We start from the raw sequence: 11,954 nt of genomic DNA on the forward strand, positions 1-11,954 counted from the left end.
GCGGACAGCGCCGCCACCCGGTTGGCGCCAAGACCTGCGAGCTGGGCGCCTCCGGGAAGCTAGACCCGAGAGCGCGAGCGGAGGAGGAGCCGGGTGGCGGGAAGCAGCCCCGGTTCCCGCGGCCCTGCGAGGGCACTCAGGGCAAGCGGAGCTTCATCTGTCGCCGCGGAGACGAGTTCATGACTTTTGGGGGTGAGCTTGAGGGACGTGGACGGAACTGATTGAAAGGTGGTTAATTACTCGATGAAAATGAACGGATTTCCTCCCCAGGGACAGATCTGCAAACTGAAGCAGAGTTTTGCCACATGGCACAACGTGGGCGGCTCACTCTTGCGTCTTATGACAGCCGCCCGAGTCCTCCCCCCCACCTTAGATTTCTAAAGGTAATGTTTTGAAAGCTGCAAAATATGAAAATAGCGTTGAATCGAGTACTTCTCAAGGTACGGTCTTTGGTCCACTGGCCTCACAGTCATTTTGGGTACTGGCTGAAAACGTGGGTTTCCATCCTTAAGGCTACAGATTCAGGACCTCTGAGAGGGGAACCCAGAAATAAGCATTTACAAATTAGGTAGTGGTTTTTGTGAATATGGAAGGTACCTCTCTCTCTCTTTCTCTCTGTCTTTTTTAATGTTTTAAACATACCAGGGATTAACTTCTTCCACCCAAAAGGAAACAACTGTCAAGGAAAACTCAGTGCAGCAGGGTTTGAGCAATTTAACGTAAATAATTGAAACAAATGAACCTCAAGAGCACACACATGATTTCAGAAGACGAAGTTGAGAACAGGATACAGTGACATTAAATAGCATTCAGCTTTTGAAACTGACCACTACCATAGTTTAAAATTATATTTAATTGTTTATTTAAATTATTCTCTTTTTAAATGTCACCCTCCCGTGTGGATATTTAAATTATTCTTTGCGCATATCCATTGGTCTATTTTTTCCCCATATCCTTTCACTCAATCTTAAAAATAGTAAAGGTTCTGCAAGTCAGTGACTTGTTTTTGAGGTATTACACAAGGGAGCAGTCATATTGGAACCTTAACAATCCACGGTTACTGATTTGCTAGCACTCTGCCCAAAAGTCAGTGCTTTGTTCTTGGGCATTTACACCATCAGGCAGTTTGGATTGTCCTCATCCAAACTGTTGTCAACCAAAATCTACTCTCTTTTAGGCTCTCTCTCTCACTTGGTGTTTCTTTATCTGTTACAGTTAAATAACTGAAGAGTGATACTTTTCTTTTTCATTCTTACCCTCAGTAACTTACCTATTAGTAAATGGAGTTTTATACACCTATAAATTTTAACTTGATACAATTATTACTTTGTTAAGATTCTGTAACTTAGTAAACTCTCAAAATACAGTAAGACTTGAGGATTATAACACATAAATTGAATTTATACAATATTCTGTAGGGTTCCTGTTTTTACTTCTTTTCTTGAACATTTGTTTCCGCATACAATACATAAGAAGAGACACGTTCATTTGTGTGACAATTACTTAAAGAGGGCGTACTATGTAAGGCATTGTTTTGGGCACTGAGGATAAAAAAAGCTTGGTAGAGGGGAGGGTAACAAAAATTCCTGCCTGCCCTTCTGATGGAGCTTAATTTGGGGAGAGATAGACCAGAATAACAATAATAAATATATATAAAAATAAAGTAGGGAAGAGGGGTATACATCATGTCTAGCCTTTAAGGCCCCTGGGAAGACTTTGGCTGTACTCTGAGATGGGGATTTTGGACTTTTTTAAAGCAAAGAAATGATATGTTTTACGTCCTATGAGCTAGGCATCCTTGGACAAATTAATTAATCTTTCTGTGCCTCATTTTCTTCATCTGTAAAATGGAGATAATAATAGTATCTACCTCAAAGAATCATTATGAGGAATCAATAAGATAATATATGTAAAGCGGCTAGAATAGTAACTGTCAAATACTAAGCTCTACATAATTTTTTTTTTTTTGCATAAAATAAAAGAATCATTCTAGCTGCTGGGTTGAAAATAGCATTAGAGGCCAGGCACTGTGGCTCATGCCTGTAATCCTAGCACTGTGAGAGGCTGAGGCAGTAGGATCACTTGAGGTCAGGAGTTTGAGACCAGCCAGAGCAAGAGCAAGACCCTGTCTCTACTAAAAAAAATAGGAAAAAAATTATCTGGGCAACTAAAAATAGAAAAAATTAGCCAGGCATGGTGGTGCATGCCTATAGTCCCAACTACTCTAGAGGCTGAGGCAGAAGGATTACTTGAGCCCATGAGTTTGAGGTTGCTGTGAACTAGGCTGATGCTATAGCACTCTAGCCTACGCAACACAGTGAGACTCTCTCTCAAAAAAAAGAAAAGAAAAGAAAAAGAAAATAGCAATAGAGATGCAAGTGTGGAAGAAGGGTAACCAGATATAAGATAACTGCAAAAATCCCAAGGAGAGATAGAAACAAGAACGAGGTAATAGCAGTGGAGGTGATGAAAAGTGATATAAGAAAAAGAGAGGAGACTGTGGTACCACCATTTCTTCTGCCTTTTGTCTCTGCACCTTTTGCAGAGCTTCCAGCAGTGAACTGTGGAGACAGAGTATCTAGAGGTTTACTACCTCTGTGTCCACAGGAGCCACTATGAGGAGGGCCTAGGGAAGAATTTGCCATTTTCAGTGGAAAATAAGTGAAAGTTACTAATTATGATAACTTTGTACTTTGGATCTGGATTTGCTCCACCTTTCTTTTTTTTTTTTTTTTTTTGAGACAGAGTCTCGCTCTGTTGCCCGGGCTAGAGTGCCGTGGCGTCAGCCTAGCTCACAGCAACCTCAAACTCCTGGGCTTAAGCGATCCTCCTCCCTCAGCCTCCCAAGTAGCTGGGACTACAGGCATGCGCCACCATGCCTGGCTAATTTTTCTATATATATTTTTAGCTGCCCATATAATTTCTTTCTATTTTTAGTAGAGACGGGGTCTCGCTCTTGCTCAGGCTGGTCTCGAACTCTCGAGCTCAAACGATCTACCCGCCTCGGCCTCCCAGAGTGCTAGGATTACAGGTTGTGAGCCACCGCACCTGACCTGCACCTTTCTTTATTGTAAGACACCAACTGCTTAAGAAACAAGGATGTTTTAATTTATCCATTGAACAGATATGAAGAACATTTTAAGAAGTGCAATCTCTTTGATAAATGGATCAAACTCTTGAACTCATAACATGCTAGATATGTTTGTAAATAAACTCAAGACATGAAAAAAGAAAAATTAGGTGGGGGAGTGACAAAAATAAAAGAGAAAGAGAAAAAGAAAGGAGACAAGAAATCAGGTATGACTCTTAAGGGTTTAGGACTGAGTAATTGGAAGTTACCACTGAGATCATGAGAACTGTGCTTGGAGCAGATTTAAGGTTAGGATGTCTTTTAGACATGCAAGCTATTTAAAAGTTAATTCAGGCCTGTGTGATGTCTCACACCTGTAATCCCAGATTTTGGCACGTAGGAGGATTGCTTGAAGTCAGGAGTTCAAGACCAGACTGGGCAACATAGCAAGACCCTGTCTCTACAAAAGATTGTTTAGAAATTAGCCAGGTGTGGTGGCATGCACTGTAGCCCCAGCTACTCAGGAGACTGAGGCAGAAGGATCATTTAAGCCCAGGAATTTGAAGCTGCAGTGAGATGTGATGATGCCACTGTACTCCAGCCTGGGCAACAGAGTGAGACCCTGTCTCTAAAAAAATAAATAAAATAAAATGAAAGTTAATTCAACAGTTACTGAGCTCCTATAATAGGTTAGACACTGTACTAGGCAGTGGGGGAATATTTAAAAAACAAAAAACATGACCAAGTCCCTGCCCTAGACTGGATCACAGTCTATTGGAGGAACCAGAGACATACAACAAACCATAATTTAAGGCAAGGCTGTGATATGTTTTATTATGGAGATGTGAACCACATTGTCTGGGAGCCTGAAAAGGGGGTGCCATGGGAACTTCACAAATGAAGGGGCGTTTGAGGCTGGGCCTTGAAAGGTGAGTTGTGGTGAGTAGTTGTTGTGGAGAGGATAATAGCTACTAGAGGTAACCACAAGGTTTAAAAAAAAGAAGGCTTAGAGGTGATTAAGTCCAATTTCTTTTTGGGAAAAAGAGTTTGGTATCATTAAAATGCTTGTGTGAAGGAGTGGCTTTGTGAGTCTTTATTCTACCCCCACATAATTTCAATCAGCCCCTCTCCTGTGTACCTACATACAGGCATATAATCTATGCACAAAATGGCATCCAATCCAGTTTGAGGACAAACACCTAGCCCTCTATTTCAACCATACAGCTAACCACAAACTCGTCCTATACAGAAATTCTAGAGCCAAACTTTAGGGCAGTATTGTCTAATAGAAACTTTTGCAGCAATGGAAATGTTCTGTATCTGCATTGTCCAATATAGTAGCCGCTAGCCACATGTGACTGTACAGCACTTGAAAAGTGGCTAGTGCAACTGGAGAAATGAATTTTTAAATTAATTTAATTTTAATTAATTTCACTTTTAAAATCGAACAGCCATATGTGGCTAGTGTCCACTGTGAGGGACAGTGCAGTTCTGGAGTATAGAGTTTGTAGGAGTGATTGACCAACGATGAGAGTAAAAGATAGACTGTTCATACTAAATGCCACAGAAAATGTTGAGCAGGGTGGTAGTTTAAAAGAATGAATTGGGGTAATAAGAGACACAATTTTTTATAGTGAAAGTGAACTGTGGTAAAAATATAACCGAACAGATAAAAATATAAAAATACTTAGATATCTAAAGAGTTTTTAAAATGTTATATTCTGGCCGGGCGCGGTGGCTCATGCCTGTAATCCTAGCACTCTGGGAGGCCAAGGTGGGCGGATCGCTAGAAGTCAGGAGTTCAAGACCAGCCTGAGCAAGAGCGAGACCCCCGTCTCTACTAAAAATAGAAAGAAATTATCTGACCAACTTAAATATGTATATAGCAAAAATTAGCCAGGCATGGTGGCGCATGCCTGTAGTCCCAGCTGTTCTGGAGGCTGAGGCAGAAGGATTGCTTAAGCCCAGGAGTCTGAGGTTGCTGTGAGCTAGGCTGACGCCATGGCACTCACTCTAGCCCGGGCAAGCGGGACTCTGTCTCAAAAAAAAAAAAAAAAAAAGTTATATTCTGTTTATCTGAAATTACTTATTTGCTTTGCAATTTGAAATGTAACTAAATCTACCCAGAGTAATTTCACAGATCAGAAATATGAATCATCCACATACCTCTGGTCATAGAGAAGTTTTAACATTATGTCACAATCACTGTGAAACTAAAAAGAAATGGTGCTTTAATTTATTTTGGTGTCTTTCCAGGTATTGTTGACATCTTGGCTTAGATTTGCTAAAACTTAAATATATTAAGGCATAAGATAATAGCACATCTATCTGTAGTGAACAAAATGAATTTGACATGTTTTGGTAATGACTGATTAAGACAAAAAATATGAAATCTGAGTCATTTTGGCTTAGTATGACCAAGACTTTAATAATTAACTTGTTTGTCATAGTAACTTAAAGATTTTCTTTGAATTTTACCTAATATCTCTATTTCCATGTACATTTCCCTTCAATTTAACATGCAAACTCTGACCCACATCATTAGTACTATGGACTGAATTGCGTCCCTTCAAAATTCCTATGGTGAAGCCCTAACTCCATTTTTGAAGCCATTTTGTTATGGCAGCCTGAGCAGACTAACGTAATTACACAGTTAGATTAGCTTTCTTAAAGTCATTTCATCAAAATTATGTATTATTTGACAAATTGGGGCAGCAAACTAAAACTAAATATTTTCAAATATGACAGAAACCACAGATAGAAGCAACATGGATAAATCTTAGTGGCATAAAATGATAACCTTTTTGTAAAGTCAGTGGTGACCTTTGGAGCACAAGGGGAAGCAGGAAGCACAGTGGGATAAGACGGGAGAATGGATATGTAGGTAGATACATTCTTGTTGAAGCTTTCTTCCTGGGTGGGGTGGTGGTTCCATATATGTTCCTTATATGATAAATGAACAGATGGATGAATGAACAAGGGCAATCCATGGACCAGTGAGGAATGTGTTCATAACCCAAGGATTATAATTAATTCAATCAGTGCATCTGAGGTCAAGAGGGAAAAAAAAATAAAATAAAAACAAACTCAAGGAATTTCCAAAAAATGTAATATTATAATTTAATATTTTTTGAAACTACATCTCCACAAGTCAAAGAAATTCTGCCTCCCTGATAATGATAATTTTTTCTAATAATGATAGTACCATGAGAAATTATTTGGAGTTATGTTTCATACGATTGCTACTTTGCAGTCTTTCTTCAAGTTGCTAGTATTAGGATGATAAATGATTATAGGACTGAAAGAATTTTCAGGGTAATTAAACTTTCAACAACTATATTACAGTGTATTTTTGTGAAGCTTGGTATGTCACCCTCCTATTGTTTTATATGATTTAAAATTATTAAGAAAGTAAACTTATGGCATATACTTCCCTATACTTAAGGGCAGAATAAATTCATTTACCAAATGAATTAGAGAGGGTAATAATTGCCTCCCCTCCTGCCAACCCTTTTAAGAGTTGTTCCTATCCCAGCCCTATAAATTCTCTCTCTCCCCAATCCCCGACCCAGCCATCCCTACATACCCCACAATGACTAATGCTGCAGTGAAAACTGACCCAAGAAAATGCAGTCCATAGGATGAGCTGAGCCAAACAAAACATGAGAGAGACTGTGAATCAAGACTCAGTAATAATGGAATTAGTAGGCTGGGCGCAGTGGCTCCTGCCTTTAATCCTGGCACTCTGGGAGGCCGAGGCAGGGTGATCCCTGGAGCGCAGGAGTTGGAGACCAGTCCAAGCAAGAGTGAGACCCCTGTCTCTACTAAAAGAAAAATTAGCCAGGTGTCATGGTGGTGCCTGTAGTCCCAGCTACTCGGGAGGCTGAGGCAGGAGGATCGCTTGAGCCCAGGAGTTTGAGGTTACAGTGAGCTACAATGACGCCAAGGCACTCTAGCCAGGGCAACAGAGCGAGACTCTGTCTCAGGAAAAAAAAGGAATTTGTAGCTGAAATATATCAATGCTGAAATAGTAAAGGTCTTTAGATCTCTACATATGTGTGCATATGCTAAGGAAACCTGGGGTTCCCTAACTTTTATCCTGATTGTTCAGTTTTCCTTGGATTCCATAAGAATTATTTCCTCAGTGTAAAATCCTTTTTATTTGAACTAATTTGAGTACATTTCTGATCTTTAACTCCCAAATATGACCTAATTTAGAATGAACAATTGCATTATACAATTCATTCATGTAACAAAAAAACACTTGTACCCTCTAAGTCTATTGAAATAAAAAAAGTATTAAAAAAAATAAAATACACCAACAGAAACATATAACAACAAAAATATGAACAACTGAACTTAATGAAATCTTTTTTTTTTTTTTTCTTGGTGAAACAGGGTTTCACTCTGTTGCCTGGGCTAGAGTACAGTGGCCTCATCATAGCTCACTGCAACCTCAAACTCCTGGGCTCAGGTAATCCTACTGCCTCTCAGCCTCTTGAGTAGCTGTGACTATAAGAGTGCATCATCACATCCAGCTAATTTTTTTATTTTTTGTAAAGACAATATCTCTCTATGTTGCTCAGGCTGTTCTTGAACTCCTGGCCTCAAATGATTCTACTGCATTGGCCTCCCAAAGTGCTGGGACACAGGCAGGCATAAGCCACTGCACCCAGCCAACTTCATGAAATCTTAATTATGATTCATGAACCCGGCTGTACTGCCTGGGTTGAGTAGTGCACCCTCAAAATTCATGTTCACCCAGAACCTCAGAATATGACCTTATTTGGAAGTAAGATCTTTCTAGATGTAATTATTAATAGTGAAAATTGCATTGGATTTATGCCCTAAATCCAGTGACCAGTATCCTTATAAGAAGATGTAAAGACACACAGGAAAGAAGGCCATGTGACAAGGAGGAAATAACTGGAGTGATGAAACTGCAAGCCAAGGAATGAAAAGGATTATCAGCAAGCACCAGAAGCTAGGAAAGAGGCAGGGAAAGATTCTTCCCTGGAGCCTTCAGAGGGAACATAGCCTTGCTGACACCTTGATTTTGGATTTCTAGCCTCCAAAACTGTAAGAGAATAAAATTCTGTTGTTTTAAGCCACCATATTTGTGGTTTGTCATTACAATAGCTTTTTGAAACTAATACACATTGTACTACAATACATATTGTATTATTATGTACAATACACTATGTACTACAATACATAGTGTATTGTACATACTAATACAATATGTAAAAATTGTCTTAAAGTGGAGGCAGTTAGTAGCTGTAAGAAAGCAGAAGCATTTTACCCTTTGAGAGACATATGTCATCACTCACACTTTTGGATGTAAAATTTTGCTTTTGAAGTGACTTGTAGAACATATATAAAGCTGTAAGCAACAGCTTACCTGATTTCTGTATGTTTTTCAGTTGTATTAGGTTTGTGAGGATATATTTATCTCTTTACTCATTTTCACACATTCCATGAAATAAGAACAATATGTCTAAGAAAATTCTTTTTCCCTTAGAGACGGGGCAAGCCACTAGGCCAGCTGCAAGCAAATATTGAAATAATTCATAATTAGGCTAGGCACAATCGCTCATGTCTGTAATCCCAGCACTTTGAGAGGCCAAGGCAGTAGGATTGCTTGAGGCCAGGAGTTTGAGGCCAGTGTGGGCAACATATCGAGACCCATCTCTACAAAAAATAGAAAATTAGCCAGGCATGGTGGCGTGTGCCTGCAGTCCCAGCTAATTGAGAGGCTAAGGCAGGAGCATTGCTTGAACCCAGGAATTCGAGCTATGATGGGGCCACTGCACTCTAGCCTGGGTGACAGAGTAAGACCCTGTCTCTAAAAAATAAATAAATAAATAATTCATAATTACACAACTAACATGGAAAAACTGCCAGAATGGAACTGTTGGTTCGCAGACAGTTCTACCAAACTTTAATTCAAAGCATTCATTTGTTAACTGATGTGCTAAATATCCAAATTCGATTTTTAAAAGCAGTTTAGGAATGGAAATATATAATGTACTAACTGAAGCTATGCCAAATTGAAAGAACTAAAGTCAAGGAATATTTTAATAATCAAGTAACTAATAATTTATAAATAATCATTTAAATGTTACAAATAATTGTTTAATAATCAAATAAATCTTGTATATTCGTTCTATTAACTAAGGATTTTTTTTTTTTTTAACAGATGGGGTCTTGCTCTGTTGCTCAGGCTGGAGTACAGTGGCTATTCATAGGCACCGTCATACCACACTGCAAGTCTCAAACTTCTGGCCTCAAGCAGTCCTCCCATCTCAGCCTCCAGAGTAGCTGGGACTACAAGTGCATGCCACCACACCAGATTTAAGAATTTTTATAAGAGAAATATTTTCTGTCACTTATAACCAATCAAATGTCATTATAATAATAACTAACAGATTATAAGAATAGGTACTTAAACTTCAAATTTCTACTTTAACTGGAAATGTAACCATTTTAGAACCAGTAGCCAGGACTGTTTGACTTGTCCAAGGAATGTGCCAAGAATTTACACAACTTTTGCCTTCTGAATTTTTCCAAGTAATTCCAGAAACTGAATAGTTCCTGGAATGTGGGCTGCCTAGATAAATACTGTTTTGGAAACACTCTTCAAAGTTCAGTTATGCAGAAACTTGTCCACAGACTAACAAGAATTAAGCAGAGTCTGCAGGAAATTTAACAAGGACTATTTCACCTTTTAATCATAACTGACATTTATCATAATTTTCAGGGTATAGAAAGTTTCCTGTAAATTGAATTTTTGATAAATTGACTTAACCAGAAAACTCCTTTTTTTCACTCTGTTGGAAATATTTCTAGACTACACCAGTTCTTTTTTCAGTCTTTAGAAAGCACAGGATAATAAACGCAATGGGGAATCTTTGGTGTTTGAACATACCCCACTGCCTCAGGATTGTCGTTCTGAAAGCCACTTGAGGTTTGCAAAACTGTAGATACAGAATCAGAGATTGATTGAGCCAAATGTGAGCAGAGGCTAGAACTTTGCATGGAAGTTATTAATAGTTTCATATCTATATGTATTTTTTTAATACAATGGGGAGCAAATCTGTTAAAAATAGGTTTCACTTGGAGGAAAAAAAGAAAAAAATGCATCTATTAAACTGAGTTTTGATACAGTCATCCACTTGGCATTTACTATCTGGCAGTGTCTATACTAAATGTTGAGGATGCAGAAGAGATATTTTCCTGTATTTGTGCTAACTTACTAGTTTGGAAAGCAGAGTCTGAATAGAAGACAGAATGGGATTGAAGTGGTGGTGGGGAGTGATGAATTTTTTTTTTTTTTTAGACAGTGTCTCACTCTGTTCCCCGGGAGAGTGCCATGGCGTCAGCCTAGCTCACAGCAACCTCAAACTCCTGGGCTCAAGCGATCCTCCTGCCTCAGCCTCCCGAGTAGCTGGGACTACAGGCATGCGCCACCACACCCGGCTAATTTTTTCTATTTTTAGTAGACACAGGTCTCGCTCTTGCTCAGGCTGGTCTTGAACTCCTGACCTCAAGCGATCCTCCCACCTCGGCCTCCCAGAGTGCTAGGATTACAGGTGTGAGCCACTTTGCTGGACCGTGAATTTTTTTAAGTAAAGAGAAAAATGTTAACTGTTGTCTCCTGGTAATAAGATTATGAAAAATGCTTTTCTCTTACTTCATACTTCCATGTGCTTTTCAAAATTCAAAAAAAAGATGGTTCAGAAAAAAGTAATTCAAAAAATGTTTAAAATGGGAAAGTAAATTCATTTTTAAAATATGACAGACAAAATTTATATCTACTGAGATAAAGTACCTAGAGTGCGTAGCACAGTGCCTGACACATAGTATTGGGCTGAATAAATGTTGAATACTATCGTTAATATTACTACCATTACTGCTATTAGTTCTCTTTGGTTGCAAGGAACAAAGGAAACTAGCAAGCTAGCTTAAGCAAGAAAAAAAAATATATATATATATATGATTATAGAGGTGCCTAATGGTACCCAAGAGTAAAATTACAGCTAGGCCTCAAGAAGGGAATCAATAGGAACTGAAAGACACATTCGACTCCTCTGAACATCTGCTTCATTCTTTGCTCTTTAAAGGGAGCCCCTTCTTTGCTTTTCAGTCACATGACATACAGAAAAGAACCACCCCTCATCTTCTGAGTTTACATCTTCATCTGACATCAGCCTGACTAAACCGGAATCTCCTAGTCCAAATTCCAAATGCCAAGGATAACAGATATAATTCTTTTTTATTTTCCTCATAGCACTTACCATGTAGAATACTAAATAATTTACTTATTTATTATGCTGGTTACTTATGGTTTGCTTCTCCAGGTGCCCATATCTGGTCTAATTAACCAGGGCCAGGTGTGCAGGGTCATGTCTAAAATGTACCACTAGGTGAGCCACCATTAATGAATTGGGGGACTAGTAGCAATTTCTGGAGAAAGGAAGAATCCCTGGGTAATGGGACAGGTAGGTATAGCCTCCAAAAGGTCTCCACCAAAGTTTTATCTCTGTTAAAGTAGCACCAAAGCAGTGTTCTTTATATTTACACCCCCTCCGCCAGTTCCCAATGTACTCACCAATCTGTTACCAAAAGCCCTCTCTATTAGCATCACATTTAATTACTTAAATATAATGTTCAGAGTTTTGACTTCTTTAATCTTAAAAATCTAAAACATTATTCACATTTTAATAATTAATCATTAATATAGATAAGTTCAAAATTTATAACATAATACCTATCTGTTTTTCATAAAATTAAACAGAAAACTATTACCTATAAGAAACTCCATAACTGGACCATGATCTATATTCTTAATTCTCTCACTGTTAGTGTGGCAAGTCATTTTTTA

This window comes from Lemur catta, chromosome 4 (genome assembly GCF_020740605.2).
Source record: "Lemur catta isolate mLemCat1 chromosome 4, mLemCat1.pri, whole genome shotgun sequence".
Classification (NCBI taxonomy): domain Eukaryota; kingdom Metazoa; phylum Chordata; class Mammalia; order Primates; family Lemuridae; genus Lemur; species Lemur catta.